The 26,994-nt window shown below is 31.1% G+C and overlaps 1 protein-coding gene across 1 annotated transcript in view; it reads right to left on the bottom strand.

The window, feature by feature from the left end:
* The window catches only part of LOC130447344 (glucose dehydrogenase [FAD, quinone]), a 96,135-nt gene extending 77,902 nt beyond the window's left edge, over nucleotides 1–18,233 (bottom strand). The window contains exon 1 of the mRNA XM_056784113.1: nucleotides 18,091–18,233. The gene's annotated coding sequence lies outside the window, so the exon portion shown is untranslated. The remainder of the gene's footprint in view (nucleotides 1–18,090) is intronic.
* Nucleotides 18,234–26,994: the final 8,761 nt, after the last annotated feature.

Genomic DNA, 26,994 nt, shown 5'->3' with positions numbered 1-26,994 from the left:
GAAGCTCTCTAGCTAATTTGTCCACGTGACTATGCCAAAATATACTGCTCCCAATTTCAACACTAAACAGTCGAATTTCCGGTACTGTTGATATTTTCTGAATCGTGTTATACTATAAAATGAATTTTATTTTAGGAACCCATCCGTTGCTATGACTCTCTCATACAAATGGCTCTAAAATTTTCGGAACGTATTTAGAAAGCTGATAAATTAGGGAATACCTAACGAATATTTTTATTCATTCCGTGGATGGGATCAGCACACAGGACAGACTTCCTCTGTAAATCGTCATGTATAGATTAGCATTTTGGAAAAAGCGTATTACATCTTTACTCATGATGTTTGGCCCTTATATAGCGCACAACTCACGATTTAATTCAGTAACTTAATACTCATTAAACGTCACATTTCGTGGGATTTTCTTTGATGGTATACATTTTTTGCTATTCTACCTCGACCTCGGGCGCAATAGAGCACTTCAAGACTCATGGCACGTTCCGAGCTTTGTAAATTATGAACCGTGTGTTTTCTTATATTACCATAATCAGTTTTTCAAGATTTCTTTTTTAAATAGTTTTATCTAATGAGGGACAGGGAACTAAGAGAAACTAGGTGATAATTTTCTCCAGTTTTCTCATGTTTTTATATTATATATAGATTTTCAGACAAAACTTCACAATTTTCGAAAATACAAATAATAATTATTCAATTAGCTTAAGTGTGTTGAATAATGAACACATTTTATAGATCCAACTAGACAATCGTTATAAAAAATTTTTGGAATGAATATGACAGAAAATTACAGGATAATGTAAATGTAATACAATTTCATTTCTAGCATATTATTTAGAATTGTGATTTGAAAACAGGATATTGAAAAATGTGGGATAAAGAAGTCATGGGAACAAGGTATGAAAGGGAAATTATTGTTACTAATTTTAATCGATTTTGAAACTCATTATATTCCGAAGTTAATTTATGAGAAAAAGTGTTGTCGCTTTTTGTTCATATATATTTGAAACTACATTCTATCAAGATAGAATGAAACCATTTTTAATAATGCATTCGTTAATGTTACCGTTATAATCCGATTATGGAAATTGAATAATTGGTATGCGTTTGGAAACTATAATAGCTTCATAAAAAGTAAAAGGAATTATTTTTAAGCATAAGTATCTATCATTTGGTGGAAAAATTCTCTCAAACCGACAAATAGTTGAATGAATTATAACTGTTGGTTGATACAAATGTGATTTTTTTATCGACAGTATGGTTGTTATGTAAATATCCTGTTTTTATTGACCTCACCTAGAATAATAGTTTGAAAAAAGTTTATGTAATTAACAGTAATTAATACAACAGGTACAGGAAAAACCGAAATGCACATATCATTTATAATTATTAGATAAAAATATGGGTTTCAACTAATTTAAATATCGATTAATTCAAATTACAGGTTTCAACCACATGGAAATGATGTGACGAATTTGATATATTTGTAGGATTTTGTTGTATATATTGTTGTATACCAGCCGTAAGACCCTACAATTCACCTCCTTGAGAAATCTACATCGCAGGAGTGGTCGAGTGATACTTCTCTTGAAAAATATTTAGATACAATTATTTATTTTAATGAAATCTCAATGGATATATGAGAATTGTTCCCATAATAATCAAATTAAAATATTTTTCCTCAACTATTCACTTCTTAGACCTTTTTTATACATATTTCGAGATGATTTGTCTAATATTTAGGTCAAGTCTTCTTTATAGAAATTTTATTTAGAAATAGATAAAATCTGAACATTTCCACCATTTCTGACATCTCTATGCAACTATGAATAATTTAATTGATGACTAATAATAATTATTTTTTTTGTTAAAACAGATTTCTATTTTGATTTTATTTTAATATTTATGATGTATTGTTTGTTATAATTGCGCAGGTTGGCAGTGTCAGATCGTATTTTGATAAAGACCGAAGTAGATGGAAACGTTAAGATTTTATCCATTTTTAAACGAAACAAATCAACACGAAATATCGAACTTTCATTATATGCAAGATATTACTCATATTTTTGGTTTGGCCAACCATTAAAACACTATTATTTTCAGGATTTCACATTCATATCGTTGTTAGTATGATATATACCGTTCAGGAAATAATGGAAATTGTGGAACATTAGCGTTAAATTTTTCTTATTTATTTACACTATTAGTATCGGTTCCTATTTGAATTTCTTTAAGCACTTTACACTACACTTAACTTACCCATTCAATTTATTTAAATGTTCCGGCTACTTTTCTATTTCGTTCCGTTCACTTTGACTATTTAACCTAACTGAACTGAGCCAAACAAGCTCATTTATATATCCAAATATCCAAAACGAAGTTTTCAAAAAATTCAGAAAATAAAGAAACAAAACAAATAAGTAACAAGACCTTTCTCGAAATTAGTTCAAAACAAACAATGTAAATAAACATCAAACCAATTCCGGGTTTAAGAAAAAAAGTATATCAAACGTGCCATGTCTCCGCCGGATTTTAGCCGGACAGGTCTGGGCTCATGACGAAGATGTAACATTATTTTAGAAATAAAAATATCAATATTCAAATTAACTACATTGATAAATTCATAAAAATGTGTTCAGTGTAACACATATGACATCAGCGAACAATTAGAAATGAGAAGTACTCAAATGATTAGTTAGTAGTTAGAGTTAGTAATTAGGATCAGCAGTTGTATAATACCCAGTCGATGTGGAAAGTAACAGAAGCGTTGGATTTACTGCGCAGTAGTTTTCCACAAATTTTGTCTATATGTTGAGACAAAAATCAAATGTGTACAGGATAATGCTAATCCGTTAGACTATATAGACATTGTTATACAACAACCGTTTGAGCTACAATTGGTTAGATTTTGAGTTAATTAGTATATTAAACAAATTTTAAGAATTCGGATTTCCGATTTTTGACAAGTTTTCGTCCTTTTCCTGCCTTATACGAGAATGGCCGCTGTACCTGGCCCAACAAAAAAAAACAAAAATTTTGGAAAAAAATATATTTAATTTTCAACCTAATATCCTTTCATCTACACACATTGCTCCAGCGATGTTCGATAGATCGATACCTTTTTTATAATAAGAATTGTCTAGCTCCTCAAAACAGCCATTAACTGCTACATCTTTATTGTTGGAAAATCTTTTACTTCTGAGCCATATTTTCAAGTCTGGGAACAGAAAATAATAAGGTAGCAATTAAAACTTCATTCATTACTTTTGGCTATTGCAATAGCGGATGTGTGAGCTGGTGCATTGTCTTGATGAAACAAAACTTTCTTCTTAGCCAAATGCGGCCAATACACTATTTTAGAATTTTATTTCCAGCCCTAATTATTGCTCGGACGCAAACTAGTTCTCGACTATATCCCTTATAGTAAATATAAGTAATATATAATGTATACCAAATTCAATTCGATCTAGTTTTTTGTAGAACATTTGTAAAAATTATATTTCATATCATAAGGATCATAAATTTCAATTTACACTATAATTCCTTAATCGATAAGAACAACGGTATACTCACTACATATTTTATTTTTAATATATCCTCCCTCCATTTCGACACACTTTTCGAAATATCTGAAAAAAGCTTTGATGCCACTATAAAAATATGATGTATCCTAACAGTCAAAACGTTCGTGCACCGCCAGTTTAATTTCATCGTAGCTGTTATATATTTTATTCCTTAACTCGGTCTCTAACTTTGGGAACTAAAAATTGTCAGATGGGGCCAAATTAGGGCTATATGGTGAGTGTTCAATCTGTATATCCACATTTGCGTCCCATATCCTTGGAAATTCAAGCAGTGTGGAATGGAGCGTTGTCCTGTAGCAAGCGCACACCTCGGTTGATTTTGCTGCCCTTTTTCGATAATTTTTTGATTCAATTACTTCGGTAAGTCAAAGTAATATACCGCGTTTACGCTTGTTCTTAATTCCTTAAAGTGATTTATAAGAATACACTCGCAGTCTTAAAATATTGTAACCATTACTTTATTAAAGCTTCTCAAGATCTCCATTTTGGCACGAACTCACGATGGAATCATTTTTGGATGTCGCATCATAGTTTCATTATTCATTACAACTGTTTGAGTTACACTTTCTTTGTCCTTGCGGAAAAGTTCTAGAAATCGCTTACAACAATCACCTCGCATTAATTTTTGTCTTGTGTTAATACTCATCTAGGATCCTTGTGTTGGAAATTCTGCCCTATAAACCTCCATTCTGTTTTTGATTTTTGTTGGTGTTAATTCTTCTTCAATCAAAAATTTTATAACAGCACGAAACACAACTTGAAATATTTCTCAAAACAACTTGGCTAGTGGTCGTCGTCCGAGCTCTATTATAATACATGGATCGAAGCTGCAAGCTGAAACTTTGTGTAACGCTTGTCATTGACGCATAAAGATTTTTGCGAATGCACTCTAATTACTATTTGAGGCCAAGAACTCGTTGATCGCACTAGGTATTTCGGTAAAATATTCCTTTAGACTCATTTGTTACATGCGGATAATACAATTTTCTAACAATTTTTTTTTGTACAAAATCATCTAATGTATTATGCGGCAAAGGAAATTACTGTTATCATTTAGTTGGTTTTATTAAAACAAGTAAATTTGTTTTCAGTAGATGCTTTCACGACCTGAAACAATAGATTCCATAATATTCCGTTGTGATATAAAAAAAACATATTTACCAGCATTTTGTTCCACTGATGAAAGATTTAGAACATCCACGTGACTAACGAACTTTTACACAATAATCTGTTCAAAAAGTCACGATCCTGTCTTTGAAACTTTCCCTTGTTTGCATACTGAGTTGACTGTTATTTTCGAAACTCGATTATGTGTATTGATGGAATTTAACAAATATTTCTTTGAAATTGTAATTAGTGAATCCACTAATGTTGCAATTTATTTTCAAAAAATTTGTCAATTGCACAAATAGAATTTTCATTGATGAGAACAATAAAAATATATATTCAGTTATTTCATATTTTTCATTAAGGACTATGTCGAATAATACAAACTATTTTATTATTTTCGAAAACAAAGAAAATAAAAATAATACTAATTATATATAAACAAACTTCAGACAACTATTTACAATCAAATCTGAAAAAGAGAAAATAGACGTAACAAGCGTGTCAGATTAATATACAGGGGAATTCTTTTTACCTGGTTAAGTACCTCCACCAAATATGAGTTCCATATATACGGCTGCCAGTCAAGGATAAAGAATCAGGTTAGTAAAAAAAAAAGAATTATCAGAAATTCTCGATAGTGTCAGATTAAGGTAGGGTGAGTTCATTACATCCTAAGTATATTCCAGTAATCTGACAATTTGGAAGTGAAATAAAGAAAGAGGAAGGCTGTAAAGCTGTAAAAAACGTCATCTCTACATTCTCGAGCGTGGTTGAATTTGTATTTTATTTTAAAGGAAATAATTCAAGAATGATGAAAAATATATTATCTGACGAATTTTACTAGTCGCACTAACAAAAATAACGATTAATCTATTACTCTCTAACTTTGTCTCTACTCCGTTTTCTGTAGCCATGGCATCATCACAGCTGATCACACAGTTCGTTTGTGGGATAATATTATTTACAACGTATTTCTAGCTTTTTTGCTTATTTTGTTATTTAAATATAACTTATGTGCATTAAAGTTCAAAAATATTAACTATGAGTGATGTCAGCATAAAGTGTGTATTTTCTGGTGAAACTACTTTATAAAAAACAATTATATTTAATTTAGAAACACTACAAAAATGTATAAATGTTTTAGACTATCGTCGGAGCGAACCAGTTTCCCGAAAAATCCGAACAAAATAAATTTAAAAAAAAATTAATTACCAGATTAGGCCCATTCCTTCAGATAATCATCAGACAGCACGTCTAGAACATAAAGATACGCCATATATATCTTAATTTTGACGTGCTGGAGAATTTCAAAATGGCGAATTTTTTTGCATAATCTATTAATGGCCGCGAGTTTGCGTCAGATCCAAATGGTAAGATTGTTTTTAGGGTCACTCAACATCCCCTTATAAAATACGTAGGATGCTATCAATATCTGACACGGTGGAGTATGTACATTTTTTTAAAATTTTTGAAAATCTATAGTTACTCCCCCACTGATGAAAAGGTATATATTATATAACATTTTTTTCATTTAATTGTCCAAGCTTCGCAACTCTTTGACGCTCGAGTTTGATTATAATCCTAATACGTACTTAAAGGCGAAGGTAATATAAGCGGTATTTGCTTGCTTAAATACCGTAAAACCTGAGAAAGCTGACATCACCATTACAGTTGTTTCCTAATGTTTTGTCTGTATCTATTTCAACCAAATGTTAGTCATTAAATATATATTAAAAAGTAATGTAGACATTTAAAATTGAGATTGATATAAAATATTCTAATGTGATGAAATTTCTATTATTAATTCATAAATCCTGACCTGTCAGATTAACCTAAAACCAACTTATTTTTGTTTTCACTGCCAAATTTGAAAGTTTAGTTAAAAAAGAAACATATTATTCAAATTAAAAATTGTTGATAAAGGAATAATTAACTTTTGATTGGTTGCAGCATGCCGACAATAATAATATTAGTAGTAAGTTCGATAGGAGCGCCGAATTCTATATTTTAGAGAGGGATACTAGTGCACTTGTTTAAACTCTTGTTGACGAGATTGAAATATTAAGGATGTAACTGATACTTTTCCAAAATACTATATTTCTATGGAGAGAGAAGCTCGTTATGATTTGTGAGGCGTATAAGGAACTTTAATGTAGGATATGGCCTGGTATAAGAAAAAAAATTTCTTTACAGAGCTGGAGAGTGAGTGATGGGTTTCTTCTTATGTGAAACTGACTCAGAGTGCATGTGGCCGCTATTTATAGCGACTGTATTATTCCCTGCTCCATTTGGCTTGTGAACGAGTTCACAGGGTTGCAGGATAACCCGCAAAAACTTGTAAAACAAACTAGTCATGAGATGGGGTTTAAAGTATTGGATTCACTAGTTTCTAGAGGAACATTTCTCTTGGGCTTTGAATAAATGGGCCATCTAGAAGTAGTCCCGGGGGTAAGAACAGTGTTGTTAGCAATTGTGTCACTTGATTTCAAATTGCGAATAACGTATTGGGTTTATAGGTCATTTAGACGGATAGAAATTGCAGTTGCTGGGGCCAATCGGCATATGTATTAGCAGTATTTGAGAATGTATTGCTTGAAAAGCAAGAAGGGTACAGTGAGCTGTTTCTCTACATTCGTTTATGAGGCGGATGTAGATTTTATACGTATGGAGTGGATTAGAGGTATGGGTTTTTCCAAATACTACTTGTTGCGACCAATTCGCCTCTGTATTCCATATTAAATTTATTCTCTCGTTTGAGCAGGGTGATGTACCATGCTATCTTACTGACGAACATGGGATAACGAGGTGATTTTTTCAAATAATCAATAAAAGAGACAGTAAACTTTCTATTAATTCTTATTATTTTTAGTCTAGATATGTAAAAACCAATTTTCAGCACGTGATTTCCAAAACTATTAACGAAAATCGTGTCATTGTGAACGTATAGTCTAAATTTAAACTTTATATTACGACAGGGCCTCTACTCTGAAGAGAAAGTTGCAGAGCGTTTTTTATAAATAGAAGATAAAGTTTGAGATTATGTCGAGTGTAAATCAGTACTGACCAGTACTGCAAACGTATTAAGGAGTTCCTATCGCCCCCAGCAGGAGCTGCTTCACCCCGGAAAGAGATGTGAGACCCTCCCCGGTAAAGGCTTTATATGAATAATGAATGAATGAATAATGAATGAATAACTCATGTTATAATGGATGTATATTAGTACTAACTACATAGTACTTCTAGTTCATTGAATTTATAATTGGTTGGAGTTTCAATTAAAATAAAAAATAATATTGACCTAACTTAACCTAACCTAACCCAACTTAACTTCCTCAACAGTACGGTGAACAAACGATGACTGAAAATGCTGCGCCAAAGTGTTTCCAACTGTTCGTCAAAATTTCGGGCTAAACAGTATATTAAAAAAACGTCAATTAGTTAAATAAAAATGAAAATATCAAACTGAATTGTAGCATGGAATCGTAACCATAATGGTATTCTTGAGAAAACGCCATTAATTAAGATATAATTCGACCCCAAAATTATTAATGGTAGCATTTGACACGCTATATATGACACAATAGAAAATGGAGTTACAATAAAGTTACGTTACGCTTCACATAAAGCTGAAAAACACACATGATTTCTCAATAATTTCTCAAAAGCTATTTATCTCCGCAATATAAAATTTCGTACATTATTTTCGTACCTCATGGACTATTTCACATAAAAATATAAACATCCAATTCGACGGTCTATAATCTAAACTTAAACTGCTACCATTATTAAAATATGTTTCCCCACGCCACGCTACTGAACTTTAAAATTGATTGAATTTCTCAAGGTCTCAAACTTGACATTTTCACATCTAATCTATTATATATCGATTAAGAAATTGAAGATGAAGTAACAATTGATCGTAAAAGTGACCTATTAAATATTCAATCATGCTTTCAATGCGAACAAAAAACATTTCCAAATCATGTCTTTATGATCAATCAGCTAGACTTTTTGGTAAAAAATTAAGCCGTGCATGTTTATGGTATTAGTATTTGTTGATGGTCTACATTCAATATTTCATCATATTTGTGGTCTATGAATAAGTGATGAAATTTTGCAATTATAATTGATTGAATTATAGATAAAATAGTTAACGTATACGTAATAAAAGAATTCATGATAGAATAAAAAGTATGAAGTTTATTTTTCGCAAATTACACTACCCGCTTAGATAATGATGATTTGAATGTAATGGAACTATTAACTTTCCAAATTCAATCCCAATGATTTATTTCTTGGCCATTTTTCAAATTTGCTATTGTTTTTGTCTTTTAAATATCAAACTTGTATATAGAGAATTTAATTCTCGATTTTTGTTGTATTTACTACAACATTTTTATTGTTTCATGGGGAACTTTACAGTCGTAGTCACTGCGGACTTCATCAAGTTAAATTTTGTTAAAATATTTCGATGTAACAATGTAAAAATATTTGCATAGCTAGGTGCTAGTTCAATTAATATATTCGTAAAAGCTTCATTGTGTTAAGCATTGAAATAAGAAGAAAAGGGGCAGATATTTTTGAATAATTTCATTTTTAGATCAAATTATGTAATTCAATCTACATCTCAAGATATTAAGGCACTTTCGTTTGCCTTGACAACCACCCCAACACATCCTCATCATTGTGTGGCACACCTTGACCAAAAGTTTCACCAACTATACATCGCCATCATATTGGTACAAAAAGGATTATCGAGAGTTGAAATCAAATTATCAGAAAAGATCTTGGATTCGATTGGCAGCAAATGGATAAGCATTGTCGTGAATTAGAATGATGCATTTAGGAGGTTTTTGAAAGTCTAACAATAAGTCGTTGAATTTACTGAGTCACCACGAGGCAGAAATTTCACCAGGATTCTTATCTTGTCCCAGACACGCGCAGACAATGTTTGTTTGAACTTTCATGGGTGGTGTTCTGGTGAAACGTAGACTTCGCAGTTTTACCAACGGAAAGCGAATATACAGCACAAATATAATATTTTCTCGTCATAATATCATCTTTTGAGAAAGAAAAACAAAGAAACTGTTTAGATAAGGATTAAATCATGAAACGATCGAATTAATTTTCGGATCAGTCAAAAGGGGATGAATGGACTCAAAGTTACCACTTACGAACTTACGAATACATAACTATGTTCAAATCAATAGAAATAACTTACTTTTTAAAATAAATTCAAGGGTTGAATATTTCACATAAAATATTATTAATACTTTCATAGATTCAAAATACTAATTTATCTCAACAAAACTCACTAACTCAATACATGAGACATATTGTTCTTTATCTAGAACTATCCGAGACAAGACAAATTATATTATCAATCTTTTTTACATGTTAATTATAATTAATAATAATATTCTATTTAGCTTCACTTATATTTATTTCAAGCTTTTGTTTATAATCTAGTGTGATTTACTGTATCTCTATCATAAACGGCATTGCTGGAAATTCCTATATTATTTGAACGTGAATATTTCTGAAATTCATTCATTATAGAATTTCCATAGAATTTGAGGGATTTAGAAGCGGATTAGGTACAAGAGAGGCACTAGTTGCAATTCGAGTACTGGTTTAGTGCTGCTTCGATCAGAGTTATGTATTTTATATGTTACGAAAAAGATTTTGACTGAGTGCAACACCATAAATTCGTTCAAATACTGAAGTGACTTGATTTAGACCAGAAAGATATACGCTGTATTGAAAAGATGTATTGGAACCAATAGGCTGCATTTAGAGTTGACAACAAACTTCCAAAGTCCCCGAAAATCCTTATAGGTATTAGAAGGGGTGTGTCATCTCCCCACTCCTATTTAACTTTATGCGGAAAACATCTTTCAAGAAGCTCTCGAGGGTCAAAGATTAGGTATCAATATAGATAGCACATGGATCAACAATATACGATATACCGATGATGTCCTGATAGCAGAAAACAACTAGACAAGATGAATGGGCATAGTTGGAATATACAGTCGTCTTATGGGAATCAACATCAATATAGAAAAGACAAAATGCCTAGTAATCACCCGTAAATTAGATGAATTCTAGAATGTAAGACTATCTTACAATAGCGAAGAGATTGAACGGGTAACAAAGTTTAACTAACTGTGGTTTTGCTTTTGTGAAGACTAGTCATCGGACGTAGAGATCAAGTGTCGGAGAGAAAAAGGAAGGAGCTCATTCATGAAATCCAAAAACCACTTGGTAGAAAGAAAGATAGAGTGAAGGGATTGGGCAGAAAGAGGATGTCGTGGCTCCACCATATCAAATATTGGATAAGAACCACAGAAGAATTAATGGCCAGCAGAAGAAGAATCTTCTCTAGTACATTCGACCTTTGTTCACATTTCTACTATATCCTATTATAATTTAGTAGTCTTTCTTCTTTTTTTCTATAATCTGCATTTTATCTTATTACTTATTATTATTACATTTTCCACTTTAGTGATTTTGATAATGTTTCCAAGATTTCTACCGAAATATATATTAAATTTAATTCAAATTCAATTTTTGCTTGATTGTTCAAGTTTTCTCTTTTGTGGTATGGCTTCTAGATTTGTTTGTTCACTGTTAAATTCCAATTTGTTTGCCCATGTTCACGACGAGCGGTTTATAGCATTCACAGAATCAAATAAGATTTACAGGGTTTTTCCAAAGTAATCTGAAATATCGCTGACAATTGTTAGATGTTTAAATTCAAGAGAGAAAATTTTCATAAAAAGTCTTGCTAATGAACGTGAACTTTCAACTATAATTGCATGTAGTTGAACTTCTCAGTGACGCTAATGGTTTTCATAAATAATTATAACAGATGTATTTGTTCGAAATGTTCTAGATGTATACATCTCAAAATATTTTTATCATACTTATTTCGACGCAGTTCAAAAGAATGGCTGCATTTGCAATGCTAAAATGATACTGTCTTAAAAAAATGCATAACAATACAGTGACCAGATTCTTATTGACACTTATTGAGACTTGGTCAACAATAGAGTTCATGAAATTGATTCTAAAGGTAAATTCATATTATTTATTACGTTCAACTTCTTCAAAATGCGCTACCTAATGATTATCCGCTCCATATGTAGTATTATCAGAAAAATTTCCAATAAAATTGCCAAAATACCCAATATTGCTGTCATCTGATTGAAATCTCTTTCCCGTGAGTAAAAATTTGAGAAACAGGAAAAAGTCGCTGGTTGCTAGATCTAAATCAATTCAATCAATTCAATTCACTTTTCCGGTCGATGTAACCGTCTTTGCTTTTATCGGAGCAAGTTCGCAATCCACTGTCTTGACTGCTTTTTCTTCACAGAAATGTAGTGGTGTATTCAGGTATAAATTTATGAATCTTCTTCTGATCTAAAGTGAGCAAACGCACGGAGAGCTCACTCGGGCATTCTTTTCATATGCTGATAGCCTTTCCTATCTCTTCAACCTGAGCCGATACACTCAGTACCATTTGGCGAAGTTTTTCACCGTTTCAAACTGTCGTCGTCAGTCAAGTTGATATGGCCACATTCCAATTAAAAATTTTACGGTCGTAAATAATGGATAATTGTCCCTGTACATCGTTTCTTTTTTATTCACGTTCAAAACCAAAGATTTATGACATTTCGATAATAATTTTTTTCCATTTCCAGGAAAATTTTCACAACGACGATTGTCAAACAAAAAATTAGCGTTCAAAATGGTGAACACTTTAATGGAAATAATTCAAAACATGTGCACATATATTTCCCAACAATATTGTGTATAAGTGCCAATATCTTCAGGATGAGGTTGGAAACTTTTCAGACAACCGTCATATAATATGAGGCCATATTCCTCACATGTAATATTACTTCAACCAACTTTTTTCTTCAATTTATTTCCGGAGTTCAGTATTATTGGAATTATTCTATATAATAACCTTTTAAATATTATTCCATATCAAATTAACAATAAAAGACCGTTTATAATGCATGCAATGATTCATAACTAATTTTTGCAATAACCTGAAAACATTTGACACCGATTTTTAGGAGAATTATTAATGTATTACCAAATACATTTGAACTAGAATATCTTATGCAATTATTAGAGGAATATTCATTTTTAGAGTAGTGATATCTCTTCACAGGAAGCATATAGCGAGCTCGGGTTTTTTTCATCCAATTGCTGTATAGCTGAAGATGTGTCTAAACTAGCACTGAATTTGGAAATTCTTTGAAAGTAACATATAACATCGAGTAGTATCTCCAATAAAAGCTACACCAAACGCACACACAACAATCTATGGAGACTTTGAACAATTAAGTGCTTACAAAATTGAAACTTTTGAAACTTTCATCGAAACGGATTCAGATTATTTATACGCAACTTAACCAGCAAATCGGGCATCAAAGACCTTCGGTTTTCATAAAATTCAAATAACTGATTCAACTGACATGGATTGTTTATTTAAAACCCTGCTTCTTCTTGTTGGTGTTAAAAACTATATTGTTACTTGAATATTTAAGGTTTTGAGAATATAGATCCCATTGTTATAATTATAAACGACTATCTATTTTGGGTTTTTTATAGCTTCAGTGTTATTCCGCCATAAGAAATTTATTCACAGCCCAGTAAAAACTCACTGGTTTAAAAACTTAATGTGTTAATATAGTAAGGGCCGCTGATCTGAACTGCCATTTTGGTGAAATGAAGTTGGAAATTATTTACTATTCTATAGTGAAGCTCTCATCAATACACGGAGGAAAATCTGAGGATTTGAATGAGTGGAAAACTTTTGCTTCAAAACCAGCGCTGTGGGAAAGAGTTTTCAGTTAATGGAAGCCTTCATGGACTTAATTGAATTAGAGATAATGCAACCCAATTTTAGTAAAAGTATTATACTGATAAAAGATATGAACTTTCTAATGTCTTGGCCAATTTTTGTGCTTATGAAATACAGTAAAATATGAATACTAGATCTATATCAACTTGACAAACAATATTTTCAGTTTATTTTTGAAACAAAAGTATAACGTAAAGAAAATCATAGCAGAATGAAGTTTTCATGGAATATTGTCAAACCTGCATCACCGGAAGATGTGAAACGCATACGATATTTTTCCCTCCGATTACGAGGGTTATTGGCCTCAATTTGAAAATTTTAACATTCATAAATATAACACATTTACGTATGTGTTGAGAGATTCCCATTATTACTTTAGTCTTTTTGAACTCTTAGACAGAGAGAAAAATTGCAAAAAACGACATTTGAAGTAGCGACTTTTTCCAATTTTCTACTTTGAATTTTCACATTTGCATCAAACGGAAACTTACCAGCAACCGTCGTATATAAAGTTTTTGTGCTAATTTCGAATTAAAAAAGGAGGAAGTACACCCGTTTTCATTCATATAATATATTTCAATCTGTGAATTTTTTTATTGAAATAATCGTCTTTTTTTCTTCAATTCAATTAAATATGGTATATTGTTAACTGCACTCTGCTCACTGCATTGCAAAAATAATTAGAGCAGTAAACTATTTCAATGATTGTAATTGTTACACTATAACCTAACCGATTTAGTTCATTGATGACTATTCGATTTTCGAAATGTCAGCCACAAAAATAGAATTTAAACAGGAAAATCAACAAACTATTTTGGACAAATTGAAGGTTTGTGGTATTTCAAGGTAATTTTGTATATCTCTAGTGAATACGTCACATTATTTTCAAACATTACATAGCTATGTATCCTATCACAATGGAATGTATTAGAAATATCAAATAGAGTTTTTTCATTTCAGAACATATCGTAATTTCACAATCACAATGAAAATTATAAAATGAAAAATTTAATGATATTTGCTTGGAAACTTATTAAAATGTATTTGGGGGCTCCGAGACTCATTTCAGCATCGTCAAAACGACATGGTTAATATCTGCTTATGGCAATTAACTCCAAGCAGCCTAAATTTAAAAAGACACAGACTTAATCACAATAACTAGCGATTTTCTATAATATCGTATACTTAGACAAACTTATAAAATAAGACATAACTTTTCGGCACGGTGTACATTTAGAATTCTTACCAGTACATTATCACCTGTATTGTCCAACTAATTTTCTGATGTCTCCAATATATTGTTTCTTTTTATGGAAAGAGTATACTGTTTCTTCGTCATTTTGTGTTATATTTTCTTGGTTGTATGTCTTCTCATCAGGTTTTCCTGTCATCTAAGTGGTTTAAATTGTTTAAATTGTAGTATCGCTTTCTATCTCTTTCCCTTCATTAACCCCATATAATATTGGGCTCGGTTTCTATCTTCTCCTACAACATTCATCTTCACTTGATATAAATTGCAGCTGTTCGTAGAATATTTAACTAGTACTTCATTGGGGAGATTATTTAATCCGACTTAAGCTTTACAGTCAAAACTCGTGTTTTCCATAAATTAGATAACACGTAATTCTTCAAAAAATTTGCTCGTCTTGTTGAATTTTATCACCTAGTCTTACTCCTGTGGTTATAAAAGCCTCTGAAATTAAGTTTTCACTAATAACATGATTCACATTCCTTTAATTAAAGCTCATAATGCATTTCCTTCCAGCATCTATTTTTCTTCTTCCTAAACTTTCCCATGTTTTTTCTCTCGGTCTCTATCGAAAGCTTCCTCCATATCAATAAATTTGATGATAAATACGTTTTATGGTAAATACGTGATCTTTACACTTCTACTTTTGTGGAATCTTCTTTGTGCATCATTTAGAGTATTTTCTACGTTTGATCTTAATTTGTTATCTACGATTTTTTCGTCAAATTTCCTCTATAGTAGTTGCATTGCTTGTTATCCTCTCACTTATAAATGGGTAATCACAATGCTATTTGCAAATGTTGTGGTATTTTTGCCGTATTCTATTACAAGCTATGTTACATATTTTTGTTAATAAGTCTATATAACTCTCTCCCATAGCTTTCAGCATTTCAGGTGTTATTCTACCATTTTCAACCTTACGTTGTCATCTTGTTCCTTACAATTTTATAAAATTTTGGCGCTCTCTATAAAATGATGTTGAAGATAAAAAGGTTAACATTTTTTTCACTTTATTATCAGAAAATAATGAACAAAAGTCTTATATGGAATTATAATAGAGAAAACGAGAAAAAAAAAATTAACTGTGCATCTTTTTTTACTCTCATAACCGGTACTAGTCCCGACGTAGTATATTTTATTGTAGTTCTGTTAATTACTATAAGCTTATCACTTGAAAACTTCTTTTTATCTGTTCATTATTTACTTGTAATTGCAATGATGATCACTTTCCCCACGATTTTTGCTGCTTTATTTAGTTAGTATTTTATTTCCACTCATTGTTTGTATATGCAAAATTATTTCTCAGACAAATCTAAATTTTCAGGTAAATTGTATATGAGAAATAAAAACCATGTTGCCATTTTTCCCTTATAAAGATATTTATATAATTAAGAAAAAAATTATTATTTTAAAGAGAGAGATAGAGAGAACTGACAACCAAAACAACTCTCAGAAAACATTATTTTAGTCATCGTAATGTTACAATGGTGTGCTTACTTCCAAATCTTTACCAGTGCAATGTGTACCTGAAAAACCAAAGGTCGCTCAGATTTCTGGGCATAGACTGGACTCAAACGTATTTAATACATCCCCAATTTTTGACGTGTAAGTCATCTTGTTAGGACTAGGTAAATTCTCACAATTCGTTCTCATCCTTCTTGTCCTACGTTCAAGTAATATTTATTCATCATGTCGGAATCTCACCAAAGTCCATTCACGTTTTTCTGATGTTTAAACTGAATTTTTTCTACTTTTTCACTTGGTGATTGACTTTCTTTAGAGTGTATTTTGGTTTCAAATAGAGTTTTCGAGATATTCTGTCTCATTTATTTACTGAATTATATGAATATATTTATATCCTTAATGTATGAGCTGAACAATCACATAATAGATTGAATAAACCTAGTTTATGCTTAAAAAACATATTTTAAATAAAAACTGGTTTTCTTGAACAGCCTCATACTCTTACAAAGAATTGATCACAAGTAGAAATGTTTGTTTTTAGATATAGAATGACATACTGCAATTCCAAAAAAAACGATCACCAGGATTGATTTCATATTTTCAGTACCATATCCTTCCAAATTTTCTTCAATATTTTATAATATATTACCTAAATTGATTGGAAATCATCTGATGTTATTAAAAAACAAGAAAATCACATTTTTATGTATTGGCTTAACGCATTCTTTCTCAAAAGACAACAACTAGTTCCAATGTTCATAATTTGAATTTAGTATTTTATGCGGAATTCACTGTTCACACTACCATTACACCAGCATTCAGAATTACACTGATGGATATGAATAAATATTGAATAAATACACTTATAAATTAATTAGTAGTTACCGCGACATCACTGCTCCTCCTCGGAATATATTGAAGAAGAGGTTATATAAAATTTGGACAATATTATTTTTTTTAGTTTTACTGTGTACCGAGCGAAACAAAGTAAGCAGGAATTAGTTGTTGGGTAGTACAGACGCGTCTAAAGATTCCCAACGTTTTATCAGTTTTCAAACTGAGGAGACAGAATTTCGAAAAATTCATTGTTTATGTTTAAGTTTTCCCCTGCTTCGAATTTTCCTCACAAAACTGATATCTGATTATACCCCTCAAATATCGAAAAACCCCTTTGTTAGGATCAGAATTTTTTTTGTTAATTCCATATCTTTTGATTTGTAGAATTTTGTTTTAAAAGTTTGATGTTTTATAATTCGCCTCCTATAATTATGAAAAAGTAGATATGTTTTCGATGATAGTACCTTTGTTTTTATTTCAATTTTTTTACAAAACAACGTTCCCATTCCAAAACTGTAGAAACAATGAAATTTTATGGTTATATTTCAGAAAAATAATTGTCTCAACTTTCATGCTGTTTAATTCTCATGGGCATAAAACTGGAGAAATGCAATATTAAGTAAAGTACACGATTTGTATAAAATTTTTTTTTGAATTACCCCAATTTTCAAATTGAACAATTTTATAAGATTATTAATATTCACTGGCTTCTTAATTGTATCAATAGTTACCAAATCCAATATTTCATGATATGTTCTGTAAATGAAATGAAACAAAGATAGAGAAAAAAAAACATTTTTTTCACGTATTTTGCGCGTACTGAATACCATTATTTGAAAAAATTTATGTCTATAATCCGTAGAAAAATGTGTTAAAAACTTTTTGTCGGAGATAAAATAAGAACAACAAACACACAAGTATGTTTTTTGAGAAAAATAATATTAAAAGCTACTCACCTTTCTGAGAAAGTAGACGCAAAAAATGAAAACAACAACACTAAGTATAATCACTAAATTAGCGAGCACGTGCCACCAATAATACTGCCGGTATTGTACCGCGTGTCAGAACGCGCAGTTTTCGAATTAAATGAAAGGAATATGAACGAAGAATTTGTTACGTTCTCGTACCAATTCTGGTGGTACCTTTATCTGGTGGGATAATTTTTCTCACGCTTACGGAACACTATTAAATGACAGTAATTTACGAATTGGATATACACTTATAATTAATGAAACATATTTAATTATTTATCGGTAATATTTAATATTTTATAATTATGACTGATAGTTGGATTAGGCAAGGCGCAAATTGGAACACGTATTGCACGTGTAAGGTGACGCAGCACAGCACTTAATTTTGTACGTGTCCGGACGTGTCCTGCTGTAGCTCATATACAGTTTGCTTTGCCACACGTGTGTGTGAATAGCAAGTCTTTCCTTAATTTTTTTACGAAAAAATGACGGAAGAAAAGTAAATAGAGGTGGTAAGGAATAACAGAGAGCTTCACGACACAATAAATGGTAACTATATGGAAATAAAACTGAAGAATCCGATTCTGATTCAGAATTTAATTTCAATAACAGCAATTGTTTCCTTCGATTGTCATAAACGTCAGACATTTTTTGATGCCGGCTAGTCGCGAACTACCAAACAAATCCAAATACCACCGTTTCCTGTTTGAAAACGTGTCTCAATATACGGATCACCAAACAGCACGTGTGGCATTTAAGAGTCGTGTCTCTAGTGTCACGCTACCTCACACGTGCTTTAAGTGTCCCAAATTGCGCCTTCCGATTGAATAATATATTATTAGTCAACAGATGTGTTATCACCAAGTGACAAAATACATTTATTCACAACCATAATATAGGCAATGCTGTCATTACTAACGACATTGAAGGTTAGAAAGAGTCATATTATACACCTTTACTTACCGCCTTCATTTCCCGTTCGCACTTCCCGCCCTCTAAAATATTGTGTTCGTTAAAATTTTTCTCAATTATTCCAAATAAATATTTTTTATATTTAAAAATATAACACATTGATAAATATTATATTACCTATTTAATGGCAGACAATAAAAAACAACAATGAACTAAAATACAACAAACTACTTATTGAAATGAAGCCCACATTTAGTCGTTTTAGGAAGGCCAGCAGTTTCCTATGTATCAAAATATGAGTTTTTTCTTCAATTTGTAGCATCATTCGAATCATACTGTACATTGCCCACAAAGTGGACGGCTTCTTTTATCTAATTTGTTTTACAAAATATGGTAAGAGTCTTTCGGAACTAGTATTCTTCACCATTTTTTCTTCGCTTCACTTGATTATTTTGAGAAAAACGCCTGGTAATTTTTTGTTAAATGTAATATATTAGGTATGTTTAGAACGAAAAAAAGATCAATTGATTTTGATCGAAAGATGATGGTTATAAATGAAGTAGTATACAAACCTCGGTACCAAGTTCCATTCCTGTTTCGAGATCATACCTAACGACGATTCCCCTTTTTTGTTAATTATATCTAAACTCTCGACAGTAATGAAATTCTTCCCACCTCGGTGTGTAATATACTATTATCTACGACCACCATTAAAAACTCAAATAAGTTCCATAATCTAATAATATATCAGAACAACTGATTTTAATAATCAAATTAATATTTACAGTGAAAATTGGAAAATTGCATATCATAAATTCGACATTAGAAATTTTTTTGGAAGTCTCTTTCTTATTATTGGGAAAAGCTTCGATGTAGCCTTCTGCGAAGCTAGAAGATTTCCACCTTGCGTATCATTTAACTGTTAATATATCTATTCCTGAATCGGCGAGTACCTGTGTAGTCCTTGGAGTTGGGCAAATTCAAATATTGTGCTATAATGGATAGAACTTTTTAATCTAGTTAATAACAACAGGCTGTTTGGTATAATTATTCTTACAATATGTCAAAAAAACTCGGTTACAAAGAGACTTATTTTCTGTAAATATCTAAGAAACTTAATTTATGGTTCTCTGTTTGTCGTTTTATGAAGGTAGTGTAGTGTGTAAAATGAATTTTACTCATATCAATGTTTGAAGTCAAGTCAATGAAAATTTGAAAAATATTTTGCAAAAAGACGATGACTTTGACACTTCTCAATAAAAGTACAAAATTATTACAATTACAGAACTTTTGTCATTTCACGTATTTATTTAACTCAAGTTGTGGAATTTTGTCACAAATATATGTTTTCAATTATTTTCAACAAATTATTTTCTACTCTCTCCGTTCACTTGATGGATTCACATAATGTCCTTTTCAGAATCAGTTTTTATATCATTTTTTGGCTCTTCCCTAAAATTTTTTATTTGTTGGTTGCCGACAATATGTAATATATAATTGATGAAAATTATTATTCTATTTTGTCGTACATAAATATTTTTGATACTAGGAATTTTGCGCACTTGTATCATAAATAATAACTTGATTATCTCTAGTTTTGTACGTTTTCTCATTATTACTCTGTATAAATTCATTTTTTTCCTCCACAAAACATCATAAAAATCACATAAATGACCATTACATAGTTTTCACAATAGATGAATTCGAGAAATTCCAAGACTTTTCCCGAACGGTTGGGATCAGATTAAAGTGCTGGTACGTAGTATATGTCTGGCGAGAATATGCTTGACGGATATAGGAACGTGACGATTTTGAGTAAGTTTGGTAGGCTTAACCCTATGACTGTATGGTAGAAATTTTTCAAATACCTGTGAGGTCGATTTTGATTTTTACAAAGCAAAAATTTACTTTTTAGAACACAATTTTTTGTAAAAAGAAACATTAGGTATTAATACTTTCTTTTCTTCATTAAGGCACTGTATTAAGGCACTATGTTAGAAAGTAACTATGAAACAAGCCTATATTTCTGATTTTTGAACAAAAATAACAATCAAATATTTAAGTCAGGTCCATCACATTCGATAATTAATAAGCTATCAAACTATCCATAGAATTTATTCAAGAACGTTTCGCAAATAATGAACGCTCTTTATATATACACAAAGTTGGCTCATTTTTTTCTTGCCTGAATTTCGAAGGGCTGCGATAAGACACATCTTCTTGAAAATCTATGCTTTTAGATTCAAGGCCTTCCTCATGATCTGCCATTAAATCGTATGCAATTTTTCTTTTGTTTTTTTTTTGGGTTTTAGTGAAGGGGAATTAATCTTAGAATAATATCTGTTGCCTTGTTACTTACGACCAAAGGTTCGTCAGATTAGGTTTCTGTATATATCTCCATATTGAGGATATAATATGACTTTGCGTCAACTAAAGCGAAACGGACAGCGCCCTTCAATAATCTCTGCTTCTCATAAACAATAAAATACTCACTTATACGTTTATACATTTGTTCTTGGTAGCTGTGCAGAGAGCATTGGAGCATTTGTTGATTGTTGTAATTGTGATTATTTGATGTGATTCAGACCTTGTATTATTAACAATAATGGAAAACGATTTAGTACTTTTTGATATTTTTCATTCTTCCGATGCCACCGTTTTCAGAAATATTATTTGAGTATAATAATAGTGAGAGCACAAATACAATAAATGTAGAATAGTTGATAAAATAGAAATATATATTGAATCTAATCTATTAATTTATTTATTTCCAGTTTATGGAATAGTTAGAAGAGTATTGCACATCAAAGCTGCTAACTATATAGAAAATATAGTTAGAAATTACATTGAAAAAATTTGTTGATTACATTCGTTGAGCTGACTTGCACTGCACTGGCAGAACTGATTGTACTCAATTTTATCGTTATTATGTACTACGTGAAAAAACCTGGAACAGGTTGATTTTTTTTCTGCTCAGTAATATGAAGTTTTTTCTAAATTTGGTATAATCATAACTGAGATGTATTTTCCTATGTACTTTACAATTAAATTAAATGTTCGAAAGGATCACCATTCACTTCTTGACAATAGTCGATGCGATTTTGGAATTCTCGTCAACATTTTGTATGACCTCAGGGGTTATTTTGTTAATTTTTTCCGTTATCCCAACTTTTAAATCAGCAATATTTTCTGGTCGATTGAAATAGCACTAAATTTTAAAAAAAATCTATATTGCCAAACAGAGGACTAAAATCACTCTCCAAAAAGTGCCACATGACCTCATTTCTTATTTAAAATTTTCAAGAGGGGGTTACAATTCAGAGAAGGGGATATATTTTCATATCAAATTTCATACATATGAACCGCATTGGTCATTAAAAGTTGTGCTATCACTTAATGGCAATGGAAAAGTATATTAACAAATTTTCCATTCAGTGGCATTGGAAGAAATCTATCATAATATGCGCCTCTTATGAATTCTTAGCAGCGCCAATATATACCAAGGCGCTGACAGTTATTTCCGTTTATTTTTCCAATCTCTTACAATTACTCTAATCGAATAGCTGTTCCATAAACTACATTCTTCGACTCCTTAATAAATATGGATTTTATCAATTTTCAGTTTTGCAATTTTGCGGAAGATATTTTTGCAAAATTTTTCAGATTCTCTTTGGCTTCACTTCCATATATAAGTTCAACGTTACGGTAGGTAGGCATTATTTTACTAAGCCGGTAAAAATTTCTTTAATTTCTTAGATCTTTTGATATGTTTATGTTTCTATACGTTCTTGATTTTATGTCTCTTCTGTTTCAAAATTGGTTATTTCTTTTAAAAAGTGAAAATTATTGATGTTTCGATTAAAAAAGACCTAAATAATTTAGAAGAGACCTAAAATCAAGAATATTTAGATGCAATAATATATCAAAAGGTCTAAGAAATATGAAATTAAAGAAATTTATAGATATTAAATGAATCACCTTTCCAAATAAAATATTTTTTCATGTCTCATTAGGTTTGTTTCAACCTGCTAGTTTGGACCGTTCTTGGACCTGTTATTAGAAGCGTTTAAATGTTAATTGTTAGTACTTGCTATTAACCAAGTATCGACTAGACCGTCCCGGGAATGGTTCACAAACAATCGGTTAGTCGGTTGGAACACAAAACAGAATCATTCGTATAACAGTAACTGCCCGGTTGGAATACGTAATCTCTATTACGCAGAAATATTGCGTAACCTAGACAGTTTTTTGATGGGTTGGAACGAATCTATTATCACACTCAATAGGAATCTAAAATTGATAAGGTATATAAGGGACTCCTTATGAAAGGAATTAGGAAGCTTTGGGATAGAAAAAAAACGTGTGATTCTCGATACTAGATTTGAGGAATCAATGACAAAAGAGTACATGATAGATCAGGTCTCCAAACTAATATATTTCACCGGGAAAATGTAGCTAGAGGATGTAATCTAGATTTGTAAAGCATCAGTTGATTTGAAATTCAATCCCATAATAATTTTGTGGATACCTGCAAAATATATAATAAAATCCAGTCCTGATTTTATCAGCAGTGAGCTTTCCTTTCCTGAATATGTCTTAATAATTGCAAAATTCATAAGTTACTGACAAGCTAACTATCATTGTGTAGGTAATGGAAGGCATATACATTGATATCACAGTTGGGAAATATAAATTGTTAGCAGATGGAAATCAACTAAGATGCTTCAAAAACAATGTGAATATGATTGCATAATAGTTAGCAATTGACATGAAAATACACTTTGTCAATTTTGTGAGTAGTACGATTTTTCGTCTTAAATTTACACAATCAGAATTTGGAACAAAGCAAGGTCTATATTAAGAAGTTACTGAATAGATTGTAAGCAATTGTAAGTGATATGATCTATTCAATTTACGAACAATGCATATTTAATTATTAACGATCATCCTCTATGAGATGTATCATCATAAATCTTTTTTATGATAAACGGAAAACGTGTTTAGAAATTTCTTTTGGCAGAAGGTCGTTACAAAATAATATTGATCATGAGAATCAATAAATCAACACATTTTAATTGGTTCCCGATGAGAGTGCATGAATAATATTGTGTTTTGCTGGCGTATACATATAATAACTTAATATTTCAATACAAGGGTTTCCGATCTCACCCTAAGGATGTCAGATTTAATGATAATACATAATAAAACCCCAATATAAATTGAGATATATAATTGACACGAGTTGAAAAATTATATGTTTTTGAAAAACAGTTCGCATTCACAAATAAAATTATTTATAAACGTAAAATTTTGAACAGCTGAATTGAAACATGACCGTATCAGTGATTGATGACCTAACCAAACCTAACTAAAAACGCATGTGAAAGAACATTTCGCATTCCTTGTTTTTATTGGCGCAGTTCAAGCAAAATTATTCACTATTTTTTTAATAGATTCGTAATTGTAGATTAACTATTAACATAGTATTTACATAGGTAAAAGTAAAATAATCACAGGCTAGTATTAGGCATCATTGCTTACCAAGAAGAGACCGCATTTAAGAAAAGAAGGGTTCATTTCTAGACCACGTATCTTCTCACACTCAGGAAGTCGTCATGGCTAAAATTAATGAAATCATAACTACTCACCGTATGGCCTCCAATAACATATTCCTGTTTCCTAGTATCAAAGTTTCACTCACAGAAGGAAGATTTTCATCAGACGAGGACATCAATGCCTATTTTGAGGAAAAAGACGGTAACTATTATTAGGAAGGGTACACTATGTATACAGACTTGGAAAGAGACTATATTGAGAATAGAGAATGATTATTGAACACATTATTTTTTATATTTCTTAGGTCGGGAAATTATCGGACCACAAACGTATGACCATATAACAATTTCTAGCAGAATATATGTTGAATGAAAGTTTCTAAAAAATAAGGGTATCTACATAAGTCAAATAGGAGTATGGAGAGTACACCTTTACTACAAAATTACTTATGAACAAATTTCTCGCAATTAGAGCTGCAATAAATGCTTAATTCTACAAACAATAGTTCAAATGTTCAAATATTCGAAATTATAGGAAAAAAAAGTATTTATGTCATGGAAAATCAGAAATCAGCATTCAGAAACAAGCTAGGAAATAAAGGTGATTATTAAGGAGAAATAGGAACGTACGTCGAGTGCTTACCAAAACTTAAAATAAGATACAGTATTAAGTGTACCCTGTAGAAAAAATTGCAATCCGAATAGTTAAAAAGCAATGTAAAGTAAGCTATAAATATAACATAATATAAATATAACAATATTAGAATTATTATTTCAATGGATCTACTATACTTGCCCATTCGCCATTACTTTGAAATTGAAGTTTCGTATTTTGAAATTCATATGAAACATTTCAAACATAAGAAATTGAATTATGTGATAGTCAAAAGGCTTTTTATATCTTGTTATGATATTGAAAAGTCTTAGATTTCGTGAATAGACCACAAAATCTTAAGAAAAAAACAAATACGTTCATTAAATTCTTTGATCTTGTTGTGATCTTGTGATCACAACCAAAGTTAAACAATCTAGGAATACGTATGATTGATACAAACAGATTTTCCGTATTTCATGAAACTATTTCACAATTTTTTCCAGCATATACTTTATTTTAAACATCACATCTTTTTTGTAATGATACTTTTTTTGATCTATCATCTAAATCTAGTTCTAAGGGGATATATTTCGGTTATATTATTAGAAAAATCGCACTGTTCCTTCTAATTAGAAATTTCAGTAATTATTATTCAAAAATAAATGAAGGCTTTCAATTTAATTTTTGTAGTTGCATTGATATTTATGTTATAGGTGTTCTATTAATCAATATTATTTTGCAAGTAGTAAATGTCAAGTGAAATTTGATATAGACTGCAACAGGTCGAAACGTCGAATGTTTTATAAGAACTATTATATCCTATATATCCTATTATGATTTGAAATTTGTTAATTGTTGTACAAAATTGATTGGAAAAAGCGCTGGTTCCGTAAATGTCTTGTACTTTTTGAAAATAAATTAAATTATAATAATATGAGAGTGACTGAATGAATGAATCCTTGATTAGCTTGATTAGGATAGAAAGTGCCACAATAACTGTAGATATAACAGATAACCCCCATTAAAATGAATGATGAACGAAATATCTTTATTGGGTATAATCTCTGAGGTAGCCTGAGCTCTTTTAGTGTATGTAGAATAGAGTATATTGTGGTTCCAGCGTCGTAGGAAGCGGCTGCTCTTGAAGTTCTTTTTTTTTTATTGCTAGCTGCTGCTGAAACGGCAATTGAACTGGACTATGGAATAGAGTTTTGAGGACGAGCTTAAAGAATGCCAAATACAATTAGAGGTGGACGACTGTCGTTTCTTCCATCTGTGTTTCAGTTTTAGATGAACAAACACATGTTCAGCATCTAGTTTCGCTATGTAATAGAGGGAACCAAGGCACTCAGTTATAACATCATATTGCAAGTTTCTTTATTATTGAAGTAAAGGAGCACCTGGCATTTCTCTCCACTAAACGTTAAGACAGTGTATCTGATATGGATTTTGATTCCTTTGGGGGGATAATGGAAGACAATTTCATAACTTTCTCAACCAATAACAGTTTTTCTTCAGGCGTCGACCTCATTCGAACGCTGACTGGGTGACCAGGTGCAATAATTTTTGTGAAATTATGTAAGATGTATGTAGGATTGGAACTCGCAGCTTACAAATATCGTTGCATTATGCGAAACAATAATATATTATATTGTGTTTGTCGGGTGATCAATATATCACTTTGCTTCATCCTTGTCGCCAATTTATTATAACAAGTTGATTGAAATAGATGCTGGCTGTGTAAACGGTTTGTACTTGTTGAAAGCAAATCGAATTATAATAATATAACAGTTACAGAATGCATGATTGCTTGATTATCTTGATCAG

This window comes from Diorhabda sublineata, chromosome 8, assembly GCF_026230105.1.
Source record: "Diorhabda sublineata isolate icDioSubl1.1 chromosome 8, icDioSubl1.1, whole genome shotgun sequence".
Lineage (NCBI taxonomy): Eukaryota > Metazoa > Arthropoda > Insecta > Coleoptera > Chrysomelidae > Diorhabda > Diorhabda sublineata.
This window is presented reverse-complemented; position numbering and strand designations above follow the sequence as displayed.